We start from the raw sequence: 23,714 nt of genomic DNA on the forward strand, positions 1-23,714 counted from the left end.
GACTGTCCCTCCCTATTTAACTTGCTGCTTTTTGTTTTAAACATTGTGAAAACCAACCATGACTCAAGGTCTGTGGAAATTCTGTTTGCATTAGCAGGGTCATTTCATTACAAGGACACTATGTCTTTGGTCACTTGACATGCAGTGTTTCGTGGGGCACACGGACACACTGCAGGTGTGCATGAAGGAGCAATGACCCCTGGGGTGGGGAACCAGAAACCAACCTGGGCTTCCCCATCCCCTGTCTGGATACCCCAGCTTCCTGAGAAAGAAGGTTCCATTGCTATTCCTTATCTATCCATGGCATTGTGATAATTGGGCACTGATTGGAAGATGTAGAAGCCAGGCTTGGTTTACGGCGGGGGTGTCAAACTCATTTGCACCAGGGGCTGCATCAGCCTCCAGGTTGCCTTCAAAGGGCTGAATGTAATTTTGGGACTGTATAAATGTAACTACTCCTTAACAGTTAAGCAAGAGTTCAGTGCTGCCACTGGGTAGAAGCAAGGTGCCAGGCTGGATAAAACAAGATTTGTCCTGAGGGCCTTGTGTTTGCCACCTGTGGTTTAATGGATGTGTGAGAGGAAGTAACAGGAAGGCCTTGGTCTGGCATCACTGAGTTCCCCTTGTCACACCTACCTGGGTGTTTTGCGGGCCAGCTGTGTCCTCCTGGATGCTCACTGGTAGGGCATGGTCACCAGCCAAAAGTCTAACCTCTTAACTTATCAGTCTTCACAGGGGTGGGCATGCTGTCCGCAAAGAGTACCTCTCTCTCCAGGTAGATGGTCCTGCCCTCTTCTGTTTCAGCAACCACTTACGTGCCACTCTCTAAGGATTAGAGAGTGGGAACCAATGCAGCAGTGATCTCTGTGAGCAGCTCCAAGGATGTCAAAGTGAAAATTTGATATAAGGAAAAAATTAAGTTGCTTTTCTTTCTGGATGAACTCTAAGGCAGTTCATTAATGTGAAATGGGTGAGTACGGCTTGGGAGCTGGGGGAAACTAGGTTGAAATATCCAGTCTGCCACTCACTGTGTGTGTGACCTTGGACAAGTTTCAAAACATCTCTAAGCCCAGTTTTCTTATCTGAAAAGAGGGGAAAATAACAATACATACATCATGGGGCTGTTACAATGAAAAACTGATAAAGAATGCAAAGTGCTTGACTCAGTGAACACCACCTATTATTATGGTTGAGCTTTGTGATTCGGAATATGACCCAGTTTAGCTCTCCCATTTTTCAGATAAACAATCTTGAGGCTCAGAGATGTGAGTGCTATGTTCTGATCGCCACACAGTCACAAATAATGATAGTTAAGGTTAGCTCTTTGACCCCCTGAAATGCCTTTCAATGCCTTTCAATGCCTTTCTACATCATGCTTTGAGTCAAATTTGAACTGTGCCTCCAAAAAATAATGTGTATTTTTAAAAATGTTTCTGATGAATGAAAGTGAATATAATCTTGTTTTATTTGTTGCCTAGAACTTTGGATGGTATGCTTTATAACATCAGGTCATGTGCAAATATGTGTTTAATAAATAATTGTTGACTGAAGAAAGCTAAAGTTAGAGTTGATGGTTCCATAAAAGTTAATATTAAAGACAATGCATTGTTTCCCCCAAAGACACAGTTAAGGATAGCAAGTCTTGAAGACTGACATTTTAACTTATTTTTACCCTATTTGCTATTCCAAGAACAACAAGGAAACTCTTTTTAAAGAAGTCAGTATAGTGAAAGTCAGACTGTACCAACTTGTTTGAACTGTGGGACTGACGTAGAAGATCTGCCTGCCGATAGGACGGTGGGGTCAGAGGTCACAGAGAAGGTGGATCATGTGCATCAGCTGGATACCATATTGTTTACTGCTTGGAATAAAATCCCCTTTGCTCCTGCTCTGAAGCACAGCTTCATACCAATTACTTAGGTACAAAGTTTACTTCCGATTTCTGCCTTAACAGACAAGTGCTGAGCCCATCAAGTTTTATTGCAGTCAATACATCTCCCTTCCAGGAGCAACTGGTCACAACCATTTCCAACACAAAGCTGCTTGGGCCACCCTTTCTTCTTTTTATAGTCTGTTTCCAGACACTCAGTGACCCATAAAGTTAACTTATAACCAACTCACAGCCATGACCAGAGCTGTTGTTCTTGTGTCCACCCCTCAAGTCTCCAGGCTTCCCAGGCAGGGCCTGTTGCCTTTTCCCAGGACATGCGCACTTGGAGGCAATGAATCACGCTGTTGGCCCCGGGTGGGGTCATGGCTTTCAGTCCATCCCCAGGACCCGGATCCTTAATCCAAACTGCTTCTTCAAATATTCTCCAAACTCTGGGATTTCTGGTTTGCCCTCACGAATGCCCATACTGTGTTTAATGCCTAGCAGAACCCTTATTCATGGAGATGTGGCCCCTGCCTGGTGAGTCGGGGTCAAGGCACACTGAGGGCTGCAGCCACCTGTGCACACAAAACAAAGATTCAGTTGACATTTCTAGCTTCATGTCCTGGTGGTGTCATTTTCAACCTAATTAATTGTCTTCTTCACCTCCCCTTCCTCTCTGACTAGGGTGAGTATATGTATGATAGTGTGATGGCGTAACTTGGCCTGTAGGCAGAAGGAAATTTGAGAGTTACTTAATTTAAAGAAACTAATTCTGGTGTGGGGTTCATAAATGACTCCATGCCTATGATTACTAAGTCACTCGACCTCCTAATTCAAAGGTTTGGATACATTAGTAAAGTTCCTTGATTACATCAACATTGTGAATAGTTAAAAGCAGAACCAGGTTTAGAACTCATATCTTCTCACTCCCAGTCAGATGTTTTTCTCATTACACAATACTATGCTCCATCAAAATCTAATTTCGTTTTGTGGCAGAAAGATTGACTTCACAAATAGGGAGAGAGTAATGAAATGTGTTTTGGTTTCAGTAAAGCTGGTAACTATTTCCCACAATATATTAATAAATGAAAAAATAAAACAGGAGTTAAATCTCGCCAGAGAAATACACAATGTTAGAAAATTCTGATTTACAGAATTTTAGGACTAGAAGGTGCTTTATAAAATAATCATCTAGCACAGTGAGTTTCACATGTTGCTCAGTGGAACTCTAGGGGCGCAGAGGTGCCTCACGGACCTTCTATAAATAGGGGAAGGGAGTATGCAGGACTCAGAACCTTCTGCCTCCGGGCCACAGGAGCAAGCCGGTCTTCATCTGTTTTATATGTTAGGGTTTTATGTTAGATTTTATGCTAAAAGATGAATCCACTTCTAAGGAAAGTTGGTGAAACTCAAATCTAGTTCAGCCCTGGCTGGGCTGCTCAGCTGGCTGGAGCATCGTCCCGATAAGCCAAGGTTATGGCTGTGGGACACACACAGGAATTAGCCACTGGGTGCATGGATGGGTGGAACAACAAATCAGTGTTTCTCTCTCTAAGAAAAAAATTAATAAAATCTAGTTCAAACCCTTAACATACAGGTGAGAAAATCCTGCCCTTGAATTATTACCTTGTGTGGTTGCAAAGCAAGAACCATCCCATTCTAGGGATGAGGGAACCACGATTCAATTCTTAAGAGATTTGTAGAAAGTTATGGATTTCATCAAGTGACAGAGCCAGGGCTGGTACCAGGTATATGTTTTTTATTCCTAGCCTGTGATTTCTCATCTCATATTATTTAATAATATTAAAAATGTGGGTGATCTTGTTGCTCAATGATCAAATTAAGTCCCAAAAGGAATGAAGAACCAAATAGGGGAGGAGGAGGGAGCAGAAAAAGAGAAAGCAACAATCAACTAATGTGGGGTGGGTGACTTACTCCTGGAATATGGAAACAGGTTGATCTTTTCTCCCTTCCTTTCCTCATGAGTCCTTTTCATTATGCAAGTTACTTGCTGCAAAGCTATATCCCCAGTACCTAAACAAAGGTCCGGCACCTAGTTAGAGCTCAATAAATATTTGTTGAATCCTCATGACATCTTCAAAACCCTTTTCTGGTCAAGAACTAGAGTATGATATGTTTAAAGATCAATATATGTCAAATTAGCATAAGCCTAACTATCGAGTATAGTAGCTTTATTTCCACACATAGTAAGTGTGCACAAGGCCTGTTCACTGAATGAACCCAAGAACTTAATTGGCAGTACTGAAATAAAGGAAGAGAACATGATGCGGAGTGGCTCACCTACTCAAAGCTGCCCTGCCCTGGCAAATCCCCATGGTGCCTGGTACAAGGCAAAGTTCCTAGTGGCAGCTGGCACCACTGACCTCTGTCCCTGACAGAGAAAGTGCACAACCTACCCATAAACTACTGGGCTGATGTTCAATTGCCTTCTGGGGTAGCCTGACCCTGAATGAGCTCTAACAGAAACAAATAAAACCTGGGATCAGAAAGTTTTCATTATATCTTACTCAGAGTGGTTAGCATTTGTTGTAGACTATCAAAGAGTACTGTATGACATCTTTCCCTAGGGAACTTTAAGAATAGGATGGCCAGACGCTGCAGGTAGAAATATTCTTGACTCACCTTACAATGGTATCTATCATAGCTTATGGTCTTTCAAAGAGCCTTGAGGCAGGGCAATGTATTAGGCGCCCTTCTGAGGCCATCTGTTATTTGTATTCGTTTCAGAGAAAACGGATACACAAGGTGAACTCCCCAAAACAAAAGAAGTAAAAGAGCATTGCAGGACAATGACACACACTACCCCATTAATGGGATAAAATGTGTGACCATGAGATCAAAGAATGAGAATCTAATGGAAACCATGTTTGCCTCTTGGTCCTGGTTTTACCCATGTCCTGGGACATACCTCTGACATCGTGTTGTGGGCTGGTTTATGTCAACATGGTAGGATTACCGTAGAAGTCATTAGTACTTTTGGATGTGGCTTTCCATTTACATAATTAAAACCAACTACTAAGCTGAAGTTTTCCTCTGACCCAATTCCTGACGTTCTTTGGCCTCTTGGGGCCAACGTCTTGGATCTGCGAGGAACTAAGGGTGGTTCTGTCTTCATACCTGCACGAACCAGAAAATGCTATGAACTTCACTATTCTTTTTGTTTTAAGCCCCTTATTGGATCCGGGAGGCAGTCCCCAGGCTCCGGCACAGCAACAAGTGGCTGGTGCAGGGAGAGAAATCGGCCAGGGCTCCCGGCAGGGATCCCTGCCTGCTCTTCCTCCGCTTCCCACCCCGCCGCCCCTAGGGTTACTACTGCTTTGGAGTGTGGGAGTGGGAAACTCCTATTTTAAAGCACTCCGCTATTTTCCACTTCTTGCTCGTCCACTCTGCGGCACGGGTTTCCAAGCTAAGAGGCAACCTCACACTCCCATTCCCGGCCCTACTCAGCCAGGGCAACAGCATAGCTGCACTCCCCGCCGCCTCTCCCGCCGGCGTTGCACACGCACAACTTGATTCGCACTCCCATTGGCTGCTGCCTGTTGCTAACCCACGTGATCGTCGCTGGGGCGCCCCGCCCCCGAACCCCGCCCCCGCGGGCTCCGGCTCCGCAGTGCGTTCCTAAGAGACTCTTGGCCCTCCGCCGCCAGCCCTGCCAGACTGCGCCGCTGACGCCCACAAGGTGGCAGTCCCGCGCTGTTTGTGTCCTGTCCGGGGTCTGCGACAGTTGCGCGGGGAGTTCGTTGCACGGACCTCCCGCAAAAGTTTTAATGAATGCAAACACTGCCGGGCCTCGGGCTCTCCCGGATCTCGGGTCTGCAGCCCTCCGATTTCGGGGTTCCTGTGGGCGATTTACACTTCATTGCCTCGATGCCATCTCCCGTTGTTCCCAACTCAGAATCAGGATTTGGGGCATGTGGTTGAAGTAGGTCTGTGGAAGTTTTCAGGAGTGTTTTGTTTGTTTTGCTTTAGAGACCTGATGCTGAGAATTGATTCTTAAAGAGACACACGAACAATCCGACTGCAATTCTTTGTGTCTTTCCTTGAGAGCCTTCCTTACTAGAGAAGCAATCCACAGCTTCCCTTTCGTGGTAAAAGATCTAAACCCGCAGCATTTCAGAAGTCTCTTCCTGCACTGTGTCCTGGGGTTCTCCTTGGCTGAAGGAGAGGAAGACATGACACAGGGAGCCTCCTGCTCTGCAGCTGTCCCTGGATGCCCTTAATTCCAGGCACACGGAGAGATAAACTCCTCTGACCTCATATGACCCCACTGCAGGCGCCAGGCGTTCTCATTTGGTGTGTGAGCCATGTCAGGGTCCACTTTTCTCTTGCTCACTGGAATGTTTTTCCTTCTGTCACTTTTCTCCTTGACTTGTGGCTGGACCTATGTCCCCTACTGCTGTCTAACCCCTCTCCAATCCCTCACTTCCAGGCTGTATGATTAGAGGCTAGGGACCCAGAAGAGGCCAGCAATGAATTTTTTTTTTTTTTTAAGAGAGGTGTCCATATGTCGTGCTTTTTCATCTACTTCAAGGTAAGTGAGGATGGCTCCAGAGAACCACTTGGTGTTTCCTGGAGTTCGGGGTTCACTTATGTGACCTGAGAGCAGAGAGCTGTTTGTAGTGGCCAGAGAAGGAGGTAGCTGGGAACAGCCTGTAATTCCAAGAGCTGGCACGGTAAACATGCGCTAACTAGTTTTCCTGTTGGCAAAGTGGATCTACTTCCCCTGGTAGGGGCAGGGCAAGGCGAACAGCACAATGTCCCACTGAAGAAAAGCAAGTGTCTGCCCTGGAAGGGGACCTCCAGCAGTGAGGAAGGGGTACAGAAAAATCCACAGGGAAGTACCCCACAAAGAAAAGTGCCAGCACTTGTACATTTGTTACCAACCCCCAATCACAGTTGAGCCCTCCTTGAAGAGCTGTGTTTGTCCTTTGGGTCCTGAGCGACCTGTACCACCAGCCAATGACTGGAGAAGACTGAAGATCAAAAAAGGAACCAACACTGGTCATGTCCTCCCTACTGCAAGTTCACACACCTCAGCCAGCTTCCAGTTGTCACTGATACTGAGATGGTAAAGTTTTAATTTTGATCAGAATAAGCTTTTCAATATGTGAAAAGTGAGGCAATTCATGAATTCCTGAGATGGACCAGGTAAGCTGGTCAAAGAAATTTCATTCAGAGGTAGGAATTAATAACACTGATAGCAGCAAATATTGGTACTTTGTGTTTACCATGCATCAGCTCATTTAGTCTTCATAACAGTTTTGAGAAATAAATAGTCTTATTATTCCTATTTTATAGATGAAGAGGCTGAGACCCACTGATGTTAAGTAAATAGTGCAAGGTCCATAACTAGTAAATGGAAAAACCAGGATTGGAATCCAGACTTCGGAGTCCAGGTGTGGAACTAAAGTGCTTCCGTACCTGTGAATCTTTTTTCGTATTCTCAATCAAACTTTACCCAGCTCCAAGGCCCAGGTCTAATTGTTCTGTCTAAGAACGTTCCTTGGTTCTGCCAGCTGAAAGAGCCTGCCTTGCTCTGTTTTCAGGGGTGTGGGCCTGGCTGCAGAGTGGCCATTGCCTTAGGCAGTGGAAGCATCTTAGGAGGAATCAGCTTCTGAACCTGTGGCAACTGCTCTTTTGAAGGTGGACATGATGTTTATAACCATCCGGAAGTCATTTGGAGTACAGAGAAAAAGCCAGAGATCAAGCTAAAAGAAACTATTTTTTTTGGTAAAAGGAAATAGGGTACACTCGAAGTGAATGAGACTGGTTTTTCTTCAGTGATTTAAAAACTGCATCTAAATGTAAGCCCAAAGGAGAACCGTGCCCCCCCTCCCCCAAAAGGTGAGTCATGGCCACCTTACTAGAAAGCAGGTATTTTAAGAAACCTTGGCAGATTAAAACCCATTTGGAAGTACATGTTCTTTTTAAAAATACATGTATTTTCTAATCATGCTCATCACTTTATATTTAACTCTCCTTTGTATTCTTTTGGTACAACTAGATTATGAAATGGGAGGAAAAAGACTATCTTTTACTTCTTTTATATTTCCTTTCTCATGAAGTATGTAACTTAGTGACTTGCACATAGTAAATATAAAATAGATATGTTAAATTGACAAAGAGCCTTGTATGTTGGGGAAACTTTCTACCTGAGAAAAATTAAGTGGGGAGTCAGGGCCGTGCAGATGAGCCTGGGTGCAAGGCTGCAGAAAAGGCACACGTGTAGAATAACATGAGAAATACTTGGCCTATTTGAAAAGAGTGTCTCACAGGGACAGAGTTTATCTAGTGGAATCATGGGAGATATAATTAGAAAGGGATGTTTTATGGGCAGATTTAATCTTTATCTTCTAGGCCAGTTGTTCTAATTTTTTTATCATTAGAGAATTTTCTCTGCTCTTCCCTAAGTAGGACCCCTAAACAGAAACACAATATGTAGAGCAGATAAAAGTAAAAGGTCTCTGGCTAAAGTCTTGGGAGAGGGGGCTGGGGACTGGCTCCCTCAACACGATCCCTCAGACGCATACCCCAGGCACCTCTGGGGAATCCTCGGGCACCTCCAAAGCAATTTGAACCACTAGTATAGGCCGTGGGGAGCCCTTGAATGGTGTGTTCCTTTTGTATCTTTATATAAGTGTAGTCCTCAGCTTCCTGACAGTTCCCGATCTGCTCTTCACAACTTTGAATCTCCCCTCTTTCCCAGGAGTGTTGTGAGACCACTGTCCTGTGGCATACCCTACCCAACAGCCATGCCCCTTTCTCCCTTGCTAATGGGGCCTGACTTTAGTCTGTGTAGCCATGCACCCAGTGACACCATTGAATCATGATTGCTCGAAGGCAGGGATTGGTCAAATCCAGCTGCTGACTCTTGGTAGATAAAATTTTATTGGAACAAAGACACTCATTTGTTTTCCTCTTGTCTGCAGCTGCTTTAGTGCAACAATAGCAGAATTGAATAGTTGTGGCATTGAGCCTCTGGCTGGGGAAGACTAAATAATTTACTATCTGTCCCTCAACAAAAAAAGTTTTTAGGCAACTGTGGTACTCCTATTATTCTATGCCAGGATTAGGGGTAGACATAATAACTTTTGACCAGGAGAAGTCAAAAGAAATGTAAGGTAAAGTTTTCTGGAAGCATCTAAAAATATTTTTCTTCTTGATAAGAGAGAGAAACTCAAGGAGAAAATTCTTTTTGTCCTCTTCCCTTCTATCACATGAGGATATGATGTCTGGAGCTGTGGCAGCCATATTGTTATCATGAGGAATAGTCAATGAGCCTGATTTCTTGATGGCATCCTTAAGTCACCACACCTACTTTGCACCATCTACCTTCATAATTCTTGCTGAGCAAACAATCAAAATCCCTAGGGTTTAAACAAGTCTTCAGTGGGTTTTTGTCATTTGCCACTTTATGTAGAATAAGTTAGGGTATTTTGCTTAAAGCCTAGCAACAAAAGGCAGAAGGTTCTTGTGGAAGTTGTGCAATGGAGTGAAGTATAGCATATCTAATGGATACTGATAATGATGACTAATAATTATTGAAAGCTTATAGCATGCCAGTCACTATACCAAGTACTTTACGTTCATTTTATCATTATCACAAAATCCTACAGAGACACTTTTGTTATGACCTCCATTTTCCAGATAAGGAAAGTGAGGTTTAGAGAAATTTAATGATTATTTCAATGTCACATAATTAAGTGGTAGAGTTCAAATTTACACCCAGGTCTGCTGACTTCAAAAGCCAATATCTTAACCATGACTTTACACTGCTATCTCTACTGACAGACCTGAGTTCAAATTCCAGCTCGTCCACTTAGCAAGCAAGTTCCTTAACTTTCTTGAGCCTCAAATTTTCTGTAATATTCTGAAGATAATACAATACCTTCCTCAAAAACAAAGAGTTTCTGCCCAGTGCCTGAGACACGGTGGGTCACTGTTTTCCTTACATGCTTGTTTCTTTAGGGGTGAATGGATGGCAGTAAGGGAGCCAGAGGAGTAACCAAGGGACAGAAAAGATAGTGGCCAAGGAAGTGAAAATAGACTCAAGTGAGCAGAGAAAGACACAGCAATTCCTGAAACATTAGAGGAGGCCTGGAGCAGGGTCAACAAGGGAGAGCGAGATACAGCGAGAACCAGGACATTCACTCCCGGCTACGGGAGCGTTTGAACAAGAACTTGGCGGCCTTGTGGTCAGCTGTGGCCTGAGAGTGCTTTCTAGTCTGCTGTCCTGTCTCAAGGTTCTTTGAATAATTCTAAAGAACCAAACAAAAGGAAATTCCTTGAGTTGTTATTATTCCCCTTCCTGTAAAACTGAGTCATTGTGCAGAGGCAAGCGCTCTTCGAGGTGTTGGTCATTGGTCCCTTGGCCATTACTTAGCACATTGGTGTTTTCCTTGCTGTGGTGAGGCCATTTGCCCACAATGAATGGAAATCTGAGGACTCTGAGGAAGGATCAGAGATTACCTTTGTGGGTATCAGCTTTATTTTAGTGATTTCCTCTCTGAGCTTTACTATGCAATTTTTAATGGAAAAGAATAATCAGGACCAGTCCACTTAAAGAGCTTATGGAAAATATATATGAAATTTAGAGTTTAAAAAACAGATTTAACTGTTAGGACTATTCTTTAAAAGAGAACAAAGGAAAGCCAGGAAAACAACCCCAATGGCTTATTATGTAATATCCAGATGTTTAGCATCGCCCAGGCCAGATGATGGGGTGACATTTTCACTCTTCATCTGGTTGCTGTGGCCTCACTCTAGATGCAGTGAAAGAGAGAGAGTTGTGTAAGAAGCTTGCTGGGGTGGCCTCATCCTTTCTGTCGATGTGCCCTTCAAGAGACCCGTGAAGGTTCAGCTGCATCTATAAGTTTGGATGTGGCTGATTCTTAATGAACACAGTCCTTAGACCCAGCATGGGCTTGAGAAGCTTCTGGGAATCATCAAATATTGGTTTCAGGTAGACAAAGCAGTGGGTGGAAGAAATGTTTCCTTCTCATTCAGATGTTTTAGGCTCGAATAGACCTAGAATTGTCGCATCGTAAACATAGTAATCTAACATAATATTAAAATATGCCTTGGGGCTTGTTACGAGTGACAGCTGCTCTTCAGAATGATAGATAGATGCCCACATTTCAACTTGCTTTGTTTGTCAGCGTGTACGTTTGTTCCTGCCAGAAATGCCAGCGCAGGGCAGCAAGCACATTCTGCTAGAATACGAAAACCAAGACCTGATTAGTGGAAGCGTTTGTTGAAAAAGCATTTTCACTGCACACTAATCTCTACATATCCTGTGGGGAAATCCTTTCAATCCCATACCTGATAAATAAATCTGGCAAGTGAATAAACACTCTGTAAGTCTCTTACTGATATATAATTCCACCTGTTATGTGAGTTCTGCCGGCCTCTGAGCTCAGGCAGCATTGTGTACCTTTCAGACTGACCTGGAACAAAGCCTGCCGAGAAAAAGAAACGTGTGCCGCAACCCTGCCTGGCACTGAGCACTTGACTGCAACCTTTCATAGGAACCAAGGGGGTGTTCAGGGCTAATGTTGACGTCCTGGATTATGGTTGTTATTATTTGGCACTTTTGTTGAACCTGAATACTCCACTAGGCATTGTATAATGCTGCAGATCAGAAACATTATGCTCTTTTTCCTCTGGTTTTCCACTCAGGGCAAGGGTAGGGGTCCTGCTGCTGCTACAAAATCCTTTTTAAAAGTTAGAATGGAGTCTCAGTGCAAACACTTGTTCTTCTTTAAAGCCCGTGCAGTCTCCACTGTTCTGCAGGAGTCTTGTAATGCTGCTCCACTGCAGTTCAGACATCCTGCATTATAGTGATTATCTTGTGGGTTCCTGAGGGCACAGGTTATGCCTGGCACATCCATTATAAATTAGCCATTCATTAGTAATTAATGAATGAATGAACTTCAGTCCTTTGTAAGTTTCTGTGCATCTGTGTGTGAGGCATTGCTAGAGAAAAATAGTTAGGTTCTGTTAAATTAGGGATTTATTTCAAAATGAATTAGGAAAATTCTCTTAAGTCTTTGGTATGACCCTCAAAGATGGCAAAGGGTCTGCTGGCTGCATGTAGTAACAGGGCAAACTACGCCAGTACAAACTACGCCACCTGAGGCATGTCTTGTGTATCTGAAAAAGCACTGTGCAAAGGAAACCCCCTAGATGTCCCGTTGGCTCACTGGACATATACATGCACACATCAAAAATGCCTTTACAAACCTCAGCGGATTCAGGTTCACTGAGTGATATATACAAGTAGTCATGTATGCATGCAGTTGAAACAAGTTTCAAGATGATAATGGTAAAAGAATCAGATTGATTGATTGATGTCTTATAGACAAAAGAACTCCCATTGGTTTTCCATTGCTGCATAATGAATTACCCCCAAACTTAATGATTTAATACAGCAATTATTTATTATCTCAGTTTCTGAGGGTCAGGAATCTGGGTGTGGCTTCTGGAGGTGGTCTGGGTCTCATGAGGCTGCAGTCAGAATGTCGACGGGGGCTGCATTCATCTGAAGGTTTGACTGGGGCTAGAAGATTTGCTTTCAGGATCATGCAACTCACATGGCCATTGGCAGGAGACCTTGTTTCCTCAGGACATGGGCCTCTCCATAGGCTGCTTGAGTGTCCTCATGATGTGGTGTTACTTTCCCCTAGTGGGTGATGCAAGAGAAGGAGCAAGGAGGATACCACAGTATCTTTTATGATTTGGTCTCTAGAGTTGCCCACCATCCCTTCTCCTTTATTCTGTTCATTAGAAGTGAGTCTCTAAGTCCAGCCAATATTTGAAGGGAGGAGAAGGCTTCACCTATTGAAGGGAAGAGCATCAGAAATTTCGTGAACATATTTTAAATACACCACAGAGCTATTGCTTCCAAGGATGTTTTAAGCACCAGCTGGCCTTTCCCGATGTGCACGTTGAATGTGTAAATCCTGCCTGCTCTGCACTCTGTAAGGTGTCTGCATAGAGTTACCCAATATGAGAAAGAAGTAGTCTGAAAATCAGGACCTGTGGCTCAGAGTGTTTGACCTTATAGCTTCCACTTCGAAACCAGTTTTGTTTCCTCTGTCTGCAACTTGGAGAGGCTGCTCACTGACATCCATCTGCAACCCCTCTAAAGAAGAATGACAGTAATGTTCACTAGTAGCCATGCGAAGTGTTCCAAAAATACAAATTCATTAAATTCTCACAACAACCCCATGAGCCAGATGTTCTTATCATCATCCCTATTTTACAGGTGGGGACACAGAAGGCTGAAGTCATCTGCCCCAGGTCACCTAGTCAGTATATAGTAGCACAGGGATCTGCACGCAGGAAGCCTGCTTTCTCCACTGTGTTAAAGTGCCTCTGCCTTCAGGTGAACTGACTTTCTCCACCCAGAACTCCTAAAGTCAAGTTTATATGTATATTGTGTAACTTCTGCTTTAAGTCAGAATATTTCAAAAACACTGCAGAGTAGAACAGGACTGAAATCTGGCATTTATCACCACCGTCACCCTGGGGCTCTGGTTTGGACCTCCCACTGCCACCCCTCATTCTGGGTTCCGGAAACCTCTTCTGTCCTGCCTCTTCAAGCCTGGGGCTGTTGACGGTTTCCTGACTGTGGCAGGCAGAATAATGGCCCCTCTCAGATGTCAGTCCTAATCCCTGGAACCTGTAAATATGGCAAAAGAACTTTGTAGGTGTGATTAAATTAAAGGTCTTGAGAAGGATAGATTATCCTGGATTACCCAGATGTGCCCGATATGTACAAGCATCCGTATAAGTAAGAGTCAGAGTTGAAAGGGATTTGAGGGATTTGACGCTGCTGGCTTTGAAGCTGCAGGAAGGGGCCTTGAGCTAAGGAAAGTGGGCAGCTTCTAGCAGTGGGAAACGGCAAGGAAACAGATTCTCCTGAGAGGCTCCAGAAGGAGTGAAGTCCTGCTGGCATCTTGATTTTAGCACAGCGAGAATCATTTTGTACTTCTGACCTCCAGAACTATGAGATAACAAATCTGTGTAATTTTCAGGAAGAAAACAAAACTCTTCAAAGATGATGAGAATTCACCCTGCTATTTTTGTATGATACAGTAACAGACAAAGAAACTACATCTTACTAGAGATTATATAATTATATACATTTAATACATGCTTAAGTTCCAACCATACAAGCCCTGCCTTCAAGAAACTAAGAGACTCATTGGGAAGGAAATATGTGTACACCCATAAGACAAACAAACAAAAAAAAACCCAACAACTTTATTTAAGGGCAAATGTGTGCAACACTGATAAGAAGCACTGGGAAAGTGTGCAGCCAGGTTGTAGAATGGCTGGAGCAGCTGAGCATCTTCTGAACTCAGCTGTTATCTTCTTACAATGTCAAAGGGCCATGTTGGAAGCAATAAAATCATCTTGCTGACAGGCAGTCCCCAGACACACGATGTTCTAGAAGGTGTAAAACAACCCTCTCCTATCCCCAGTGGCCACCCTTTAATTGATTTCCAGCAGCCTCTGATGAGTTCCCACTCTCACTTTTCTGTGCCATCCTGCCAGCACCCAGGATGGTCCAGAGGTGGGGACCCATGTTCCAAGTTCCAAGTGTGTGAATCCAGAGATTCACAGACTGACTTCTTTCCCAGGGACCTCCCATGCATTCAACTTTGTTTCTCTAGTCTTCAGAGATGAGCATCCATAAGATAAGGAAGCTTTCTCTTTTTCATTATAGTTACTTCTCACAGCCTAACTTTTACTCACCAGGGTGAAAAGGGGCGAGTACGGTAAAGAGGACAGACATCCAAGCACTCATCTGTGCCAAGCCGCCTTCAGGGTCCGATGGAATCTGGTGGAGGGCTAGGGTGTGAGCCGGTGGGGTAACAATGAAGAGCATCTCAGGCAGGAGGGAAGTACCCCAGAGCCCAGACAGTCGGAACGGACATGTGGTATAGGAGGAGCAACAGATGGATAGACTTACTTGGGGTAGGTAGAGGGCTCCTTTAGGGAAAATGGAAAAGATTGCAGGAGGCAAATGTGATGAAATTCTGATGTGCTGGGAATACTGAAGTGATGAGCACACCCTTGGGGACCCATTCAAGAAAGTGACTGAATTACTTTAGTTTCCCTTTTCAGCCCAGGTTTGGACACTATTCAGGTGTGGCTAAAGAGATGGAAGGTGGTCCCTGGAGGGGCCCCCAGGACCACATGTGGGAAATTCCCAGCCTCCCTTTCCCCCCATGCCTCTCCGTATAGAGTTTGGAGTGCTTTCCTGGAAATTCTGCTCCAGAAATCCTAAGGGTTACTGCCAGGCCTCAGAAATAGTGAACATACTGACTAGGCAGCATCACATCACGGTGCACACAGGTATGTTCCAGGGTGGGCTGCTGGACTATTTGTCACATTTTCCAGGAGGCTGCCGGGAGCCCCACACCTGCTGTGATTTTTGCAGCTGATCACCAGGTGTTGGACCATGTTAGGAATGATCTCGGGTCTGGCTGTCATCTTGCACTCCTGTGAAAAAACATTTGCCCGGTTTTCTAATATTTATAGCTGAATTATATGCTCCCTGCTATGTGGATATCAAATATAAACTATTTCAACCCTAGTCTGTATGTTTAGAGACTAAGCCATGAGTGTCTTTTTCCACGTGAGTCCATGGGGTCTATTCAGAGGGGCTGGTTCTCATTTTGTTCCTCGGAATAGAGTGTGACATTTCTTTGGTTCCCTAGCACTGGCGTGGAGAAGATGGTCTGACTTGGTGGCAGTATCTCATCCAGAATTTCTGTCACTTTTGTAAGGGGAAAGGAGAATATTTACATGTGCTATAAATAGACTGGGTCCTTACTAAAAGTTAGAGTGGAATTTAGTATAAGAAGTTTCCTTCTTGGACTCCAGCCAATGAGTTTTAGTGGATTGCCCGAAGGATCTCGTTGTAGAACTGAGCCACTTATCCATTGTTACCATGGGCTGGGGCTCCACTGACAGAATGTGGCTGCAGTGAGAACCATTGTTCCACGGTTTCTAAACCAAGAAATGAGAAAAGAACTTGGAGAAATTGTCCCAGTCTGTACTGCAATGAGAGGGAGAGGCTGCTAGATAGAATTGGGTTTACTGGACAAACTGGTTACTGCTTTTAGCTCTATTTAAAGGGTGGATTTGGGCTCTCCTGCTTTCTAGTCTTCCACACAGACCAGAAAGGTCAGGTGACTGGGGTTTGAATGCAGCGCCACTCCCTCCCAACTGTGAGACCCAGGCAGAAGTTATTTAACATCTCTGAGCCTTCATTTTCTGACCTGGAGAATGGTAACAACAACAACAATCATATCTATCTCACAGGCAATTTTAAATTAAAATTAAATTTTAAAATAAAACCATAGAATTCATGTGAATTTTTCAGTATCTGACACTAAATAAGCAATCAAAATGCTATATTTTGTTATTAGTAAGAGTAGGAGTAATACATTTGTATTGTTTGTAATGAATTATAAGATTCAGAGTACATAAAATAGAGGTAATGCTGATGATAGCAAAATTTTTAAAAAATGTAAAACATCCCAACTTTTGGATAATAATTGGGAATGAAGTGTTTGCTTAGTCCTTTGTGGACATCAGCACTGTACTGAGTTCTAACGAGCTTTGTTGCCAACCCACAGGAGAAACCCTCCCACCTGCTCTGGCGGGCACGTGCAGGTGTGTGTGTGTTCACATGCGTGCTACCGCACGCAGCACACGACTGCAGAACGCAGAGGGAAGCCTTATGGGCTGTGGAATGAGGATGTCACGGGAGAAAAAGCTTCCTCTTTAGTGCTTTCCAACGGAACACAGCCTACAGAAGGACCTCTTTCTGTACTCTCAAGCCATGTGAAGACAGGGGGCTGACGGTCTTTCAACAACACTCTTTTCTTCTTTTAGATTGCTTTAAGCAAGGTGCCCAGGCATCTGGAAAATTAAATGAGAGAATAAAATAATTTATTCTCTTTCCCTCTTGGAATGAGGCATCCCTGCAGAAATAAAGTGAACCAAGTTACTTACAGTAGGATCTGTGAAGGTTTTAGGGAACAAAGAATGACAGCAATCCTGTGTATGGCTTAAAATAGCTACACTTCAGGGTAGACCTGAAGTGCAAGGGAAATTACACTGGTGATCGTCCCAGCCACTTAAAGGAAGTTACCCTCTCCACTCAGCATCTGAAATGACTTGCCTTCTGATTGCAAATCTCTCACCTAAGCTACATAGACACTATTAAACAGCAGTTTGCAGGAAAATTGAATTGGAAAAGGACAGAAAAGTTGGAAAACAACAAGGAGTATTATTAACTTTGGAGTTTGCACCTTTGGTTTGCAAGGTTATTCTCAATAGCACCCTTCAAAGGGCGAGCTTGCGGGCATCTGCAGGCGCCGGAGCCCAGGGAACCTGGAGCAGGGTTGGAGAGGTGTGCCTCCTCACACTCCGACACTCCGGAGCGGGAGCTTGGACTGTGTCCGAGAGCACGTGCTTTGTGTCGCTCTTTCTCAGGAGCTCCAATGGTTCAGGAAGGGTCTTTTATACTTTGGAAAATAAAACAGGTAAAGAATCAGGATGGTTCTAGGAGGAAGAAACAGTAATCATCATCCATAACACAGGAAATATTTTGGTGTGTTCAGGAAATTGAATGGAGAGCAGTATGCATGGAGAAGACAGAGCAGAAGGGGAGGGAGGCAGGCAGTGGTAAGAGAGCCAGGCAAGGGCTGTTCCCTGCCAGTCAGCTCAGATTTTTATTGCAAGTGCATTGGTAAACCATGGAGGACCTTTACGCTGGGGAATTACAAGTGACAGGACATATGCTCCCATTTAGGAAGATCTCTAAGTAACTTTGGGACACTCCCTGAAGTGATAAGCTCTCAATAGTCCTCATCAGTATTCAATCCAGGATCTGGGAGGCTGGCTGGGATAATAGGCACCAGCCCATTCCCCAACATCTCTGCAGGAGGGCGCAGCACTTCAGAAGCCTCTCCTCACCACCTTCTGTGCCAACAGGTCTCTATTAAAAATTGAGCTAACAGTCTTCAGGAGACGGAAATATTCTGTATCCCTAGCTCCACGTTGAGGTATCGAAGGGGAAGGTCACAGACGAAGTTTCACCCTGGAGATCATTTGAATTAGAAAATCCCAAAAGTGTAACTAAGCTGGAGAGAACATAGAGACCAGTTGGGACTAAAAAGTCTTCAAAAAGCCATTGAAGTTTTTTCCAGGTCCTTCAATGCCAGTCCAAATCTGGCTACCCTGATGTGTAAGAAAACAACAGACCCTACTTTAAGGCTGCACCTATTTGAAGCAAAAAAAAAAAAAAAGGAAAATATGGGTATATACCTTTGTTGGCTTAGGTTTTAGTTGCACTGTAGTAACCAACAGCTCCCAACTTTCAATGTCTTAGCACAAAAACGAGGTCTTTTTCTCCCTCAGGCCACAGTTTGCAGGCCACCTGGACACTGCACTGTGTTATTTTTGTTCCAGAACTTGGGCTGAAGGAGCAGCCCCATCTGGGTCATGCCAGCCTCATGGCAGAGGCAGACAGCAAGGGAGAGACCATGTGTTAGCCTTCAAAGCTTCTGGCAAGAGGTGGCACTGGCCCCTTTCACTCCCATTTCATTGGCCACAGCAAGTCAGATGGTCAAGCCCCGTGTGAGCAGGGAGGGAAGTGTAATTGTTCTGTGGAGACCAGGCTGCAGGGAGGGGCACTGGATATTATAAACAGAGAGTACAATGTAACAATGACATTTGGGCTTTCTTCAGTTTTTACCAACTTTAAAGTGGAAATTCAGTCACAATCTTACTTTATAAAGCTAAAAACTTTCAAATACTGTAATTCAGAATATGATTCAATCTCTGAACATCGTCATCACAAACATTCTTTTCAAGGATAACTTCTGAAAGTCGGATATGAACAGTTCAGAAATGACTAAACCCAATTTTACAAAAAGAAAAGAACATTTAATAAAGCAGAGTTCTTAATGCCTAGTTTGGTTTTATGCCAATCTCTCAAAAATTTGAGACTGACTGTTAGGAGAACTTTGATGCAGAAAAAAAGAGAAAAGAATCTTGTATTTCTTTCTTCAAGTTAGAGTGAATGAAATGAAAAGAATATATTGGTAACATAATTCTAGTCAACATTATGTTTCATTTAAGAAAGTACAGATTATGTGGTCAGCTACAGAATATGAAACTTTATTTTCACTGAGGGGAAAAACCCCAGTTTATTTATGTGAGTCAAGGAAAATATATGCCAAACATCAAATACACATTGCACAGTTAAGGATTCCTGAGTTGCTGCTTAGGTGAGAATCATGCATCATCACAGTGGCCCACTTTCACCTCTTTGTTTCTACCCCATTTCCCCCCAACCCCACCCCAGAGTCTGTTCTCCACACAGCAGCCAGTGTGGGCATTCTAAGACTTAGAGTGTATCACGTCCTTCTCAGAAGCCACACAGAACCCTCTAAGGAGACCCAAAGCTTTTTCTGTGGTGCCTTCCACTTGCCTTTCTGCCCTCCTCCCCACTACTCACCTCCCCCCTAATTTCACTGTGGCCACATTGGCCTTCTGGCTCTTCCTCTAACCTGCCAAGCCTCTGCTGTCTCAGGGCCTTTGCACTGGCTGCTCCCTCGTCTAGGAACACTCTGATTCCAGAAACCCACATTGCTAATTCTTTTGCTTTGTCTAAGGGGCCTTCCCTGACCTTATTTAAAACAGCACCTACATTGTCTCTGCCCCTTTTCACTCTTTTTTATTTTTTTTCTTTGCATGTATCACTACCTGATAGTGATAGTGATAGTGATAGTGATGGTGATAGTGATCACCATCATATGCACGGCATCTTTATCTCCTTTCACTAGATTGTCATTGCCAAGAGAGCAGGCATTTCATTTCATTCACTCTGTTACCCCTGGTGCTAAGCACAGCGAATGGCACATAGTGTATGCATAGTAAAATTTGTTGGATGAATTAAAGTAACTATTACTATATTCCTCATTTTATCAGATCTCTGCAAGTATTTAATGTGTCAATGGCACAGAAACTAATAAAAATATATGTCCCTGCCTAGAAGATTCACTACATAAAAATGTTTTTAAGAAAACCTATCCATTAAGTGTTTTTTAAAAAAGACAGAACACACAGGCCTATAATTTTCCCCTCTTTCTGTTAATTTTCCTCTGCAAAGTCTCCGTGTTCACGTACCTGGAAGCATGACATGAGATCACAGAATTCTGAATAATGGGTTGGATGAAACGTGGAAGGGTGGTCAGATACATTTCCATATGCACAATTAACTGTCCTTTGTAAATTGAATGTAGTGGTTATAGTTATAACAACGACTAGGAGAGTAAAAAGAATAGCAAATAGAGGGGTGATGGGGGAAACTACAGCTGAGCTGTGCAAAAGCAAACCCGGGACCTAAACGGGCCAGTGAGACGACTGCTGGGACGACAGTGTGGAAGTAGGAAACGAACCCCCGGGCCATGCTCCAGACTCCTCATGACTCTGCCCACACCCTAACGTGGCCCAGGCCAGCCAGCCCTGGATCGGGGCAGATTTCCCGTGGCCTCAAAAAATCGTGTCCCAAGTTCCCCCCTCTTCGGTTTCCATAAAGACAACTGCAGCCACGTTTCTCCCTTCGCTGTCGCCCAGTGGTACACTGCTACTGCACACAGATTTGTTCCACCTGCAGATGTCGTCCACACGGGGAGCTGGCGAGTGACAACACGAGGTAAGGGCTGCCGTCCAGCTTCCTGCTCTAACTCGGAGCTGCTGCAGGATGTGGGTCACATTGTGAGTTGCGTTCTGTCCACCTTGGCCCCTGTGATGATACATGATGAGTCCTTACACACGCTCATTTACAGAATAGCAGAATGGAAAGGACGAGTTGGATTTTCTTTGGAGATTTGATGAGCCCCTTACAATGATGATCAGTTATTCAGATGCTTTAATGATTGAGAGTGGAGGTGGCTGTGATTAGTAAAGTACCACCCCAAATGGGAGGCTTTGCCCGGGGTGGGGAGTGGATTCTTGCAATGCTGCCGTGAGGAGAAGATCCCAGGTCCAGTGGGCCTTTGCGGCCTTCCTTGTGGCCTTCCTTGCCAAGTTAGAGCACGTGGTGCCTGCAGGGTTTATTCTCGGCTGGCAGGGCCTGGAATTGGCTGGCCAAGGCTGTATCACACCATGAAGCTCATGCTTCTCCTCCAGCTGTGAGCTGATAACAGCATCTTCCTCCCGGCCCCCCCAGCTGAGATCACATAGCTTTGGGCGTCTGGGCCCTGGTGATGGACTTAAAGTCCCCCATTGCCCTCCCCTTTTTCAGAAAGCGCAGGGGCTGGGTGCTTGTCCTAGAAGTCAGAGAAAGGAAATTCATGCACGTAAAATGCATAATCTGGTGCCTAATGGACGCCATCTCACTTAGCCTTGGAACGACCTTGCCCAATGAGTATTATCACCCTCACCTTAGAGATGCAGAAGTCACCACTCAGAGAACTGTCCCCATCCACCAGCCCTCCCCCATCCTCCCTTCCACACCTACTCTACCTCAAACCCACCAGGCACTGGGGCACCAACACAGAAGCCCTGACTCCGTTCCGGGGCGGGGTGACCAGCAGCAGCATCATGCTATTATGGAACTCCTTCCACTGAGGGCACTCTTATTTTAAAGCCCTAAGGGTAAATTACTTTAAAATTTCATTTTTTTAAAAGGCTCCATATATAAATCCCCAGAGCATATTCCCAAAGTGAGAGTGCACCCTAAGTCTGCAGCCTCATTCTCGAGAAGTGGGGGAGGGTTCGAGCATCTGAAGCCATCACCACTCCGCTGACTGAGCCCCAAGCTTTTGCCACTGTGGTCATTTATTTATTTTGTAATGTATTTCTACTTTGCCTCACACCAAAAGGACTTACATCTTTCTGCCACCCGTTTTTGGAGGCTTTTACACCTGTGAGCTTTCTTGGGCAAGTGGTGTGCTTGGGAGTGAGTTCTATAACCAGGGGCCACCTGTCTGGTCCAGGAAGACCCTCCCTGTACAGGAGATGGGAGGAGGCAGGACTCTGCTTTTCTTCTCTGCCTCCTTGCGCTGTGAACTGGGGCAAAGCACTTCTGCTTTTCTCTGCACCTACATTTATAAAATGGACACAATGACCTCTTTCCTTCTAATGCGAGTGCCAGTATTATTGGCTTGGTATTCATCAAGAAGAATTTCTCTGAGACTTCCATGCTGACATCCTACCAGTGTTTCTAGAGCCAGCCCTGCCAGCTGTCTGTTCCCATGGATGAAACCCTGTAATCCCTCTGTTATTAGACACTCTGTAGTCCACAGGAAGAAGGAGGAAGGAGCACATCAGGGAAAACCAGGAATCTAGTAACTGCTCACAAAAAGGAGGAGGGAGTCTTTTGCTTCTCAGTGTTCCCTTTCCTGTCTTACAACTGGGGACTTCAGCCCCCGAAGCTGTGGGAAAATAATCAAGAGCATGCATATCAGCTGCAAGGGAAGTTGGAGCTTCCCACAGGATAAACTCCTGTGGAGTGAGAAGCACTCCAGTGGCAGGTCAAGCTCGCTGGGCTAACTCCCTGGCCCAGGTGGAGATAGTGGGTTGCTCAATTGCTTGCTCACTCTTTTTCTCTCCCTCTCTCTCCCACACCTTCTTTCCAGCAAAAACCTTTGTCTGTAGAACTTTCCATCTCTGACACTCTGCCACTATTTTTCCTATCTCAGTTCTTGCTTCTTGCCTAGTTGCCAGAGGAACCAGCAGAAAAAAGGAAATTTAGAGACCAAGAACACATCTCATATGCTTTAGGGGAAGAGAGGCCAATATTTGTATACAATGGAACCTAGAGCTGGGCATTTCTGGGCATGTCAGGGCAAAGCAGCAATACCTTTTTCTAGGAGCACAGGGGCATCCTTGGCAGGCAACCCAGGAAGGTAGAAGAGATTCCCGTCAAAAATCAGAAAACACAGGTTCTTTGAATATGGGCTTCATCTTGAGCCAACTATGTGACTCTGGGCGAGTCACTCAACATATCCAGACCCCAGGGTTCTTGGTTGTAAACAGTGAGATAAGAATATCAATGTCACAGGATTTTTGTGCGTATTTATTCATTGACTCAGCAAATATGTCTTGAGTGCTTGCATGCTAGGCACTGTGTTAGGTATTGGGCTCATCAGGCCTTGCTTTCAATCAATATGTTTCCAGTTTGGGGGAGGAATGGATAGGAAATAGCAAAAACAATAATGTGTGATGAGCACAGTATGCTACAATAGGAATGAGGAGAGAGAGAGGAGTCGCAGGAGTGGCACACCATCCCCTCCTGGGTGGTCAGGGAAGGGTGCCTGGAGGAGGCCACAGCTAAAGTAAGAACTGACCTATGGACGAAGCTGGCAGGGAGATGGGTGCATAAACTGGAGAGGGCATTACCGATTGATTCAGAATGGCTGGAATTGGGGGAGGGAGGAAGAGTAGTAAAGGTAAGGGGCACAGTGGTAGTGGAGTGATGGGTGCATGCCTGGATATTTAGGCAGGTACACCATGCCGGGGTGGTGGTAAGAGATTCAGACAGCATTCTGGAGCAACACGGAGCCTTTGAATACTTTTAGGTGAAGGGAAGACAAAATCAGATTTATACTACAGAAAAGCCCCTTAAGCTGCAGTGTGGAAATTGAATTAGAAAGTATTTGGTGGCTATTTCCCATTTTTCTTTCCAGACTCACTTGCTACCCTTCTGTGCCCTGGTAGGCTGATATATTTTGTAATGCATCAACAGGCTGCTCTGTTCTCTTGTTTCTGGATGGAGTCAGCCCAT

The 23,714-nt window shown here is 44.6% G+C and overlaps 1 pseudogene; it reads right to left on the bottom strand.

Annotated features, from left to right (window-relative positions):
* Positions 1-5,333: 5,333 nt before the first annotated feature.
* The window catches only part of LOC123823960, a 29,776-nt pseudogene continuing 11,395 nt past the window's right edge, over positions 5,334-23,714 (bottom strand).

Source organism: Phyllostomus hastatus, unplaced genomic scaffold (genome assembly GCF_019186645.2).
Source record: "Phyllostomus hastatus isolate PE091 unplaced genomic scaffold, TTU_PhHast_1.1 phas_contig_524, whole genome shotgun sequence".
Taxonomy (NCBI): Eukaryota; Metazoa; Chordata; class Mammalia; order Chiroptera; family Phyllostomidae; genus Phyllostomus; species Phyllostomus hastatus.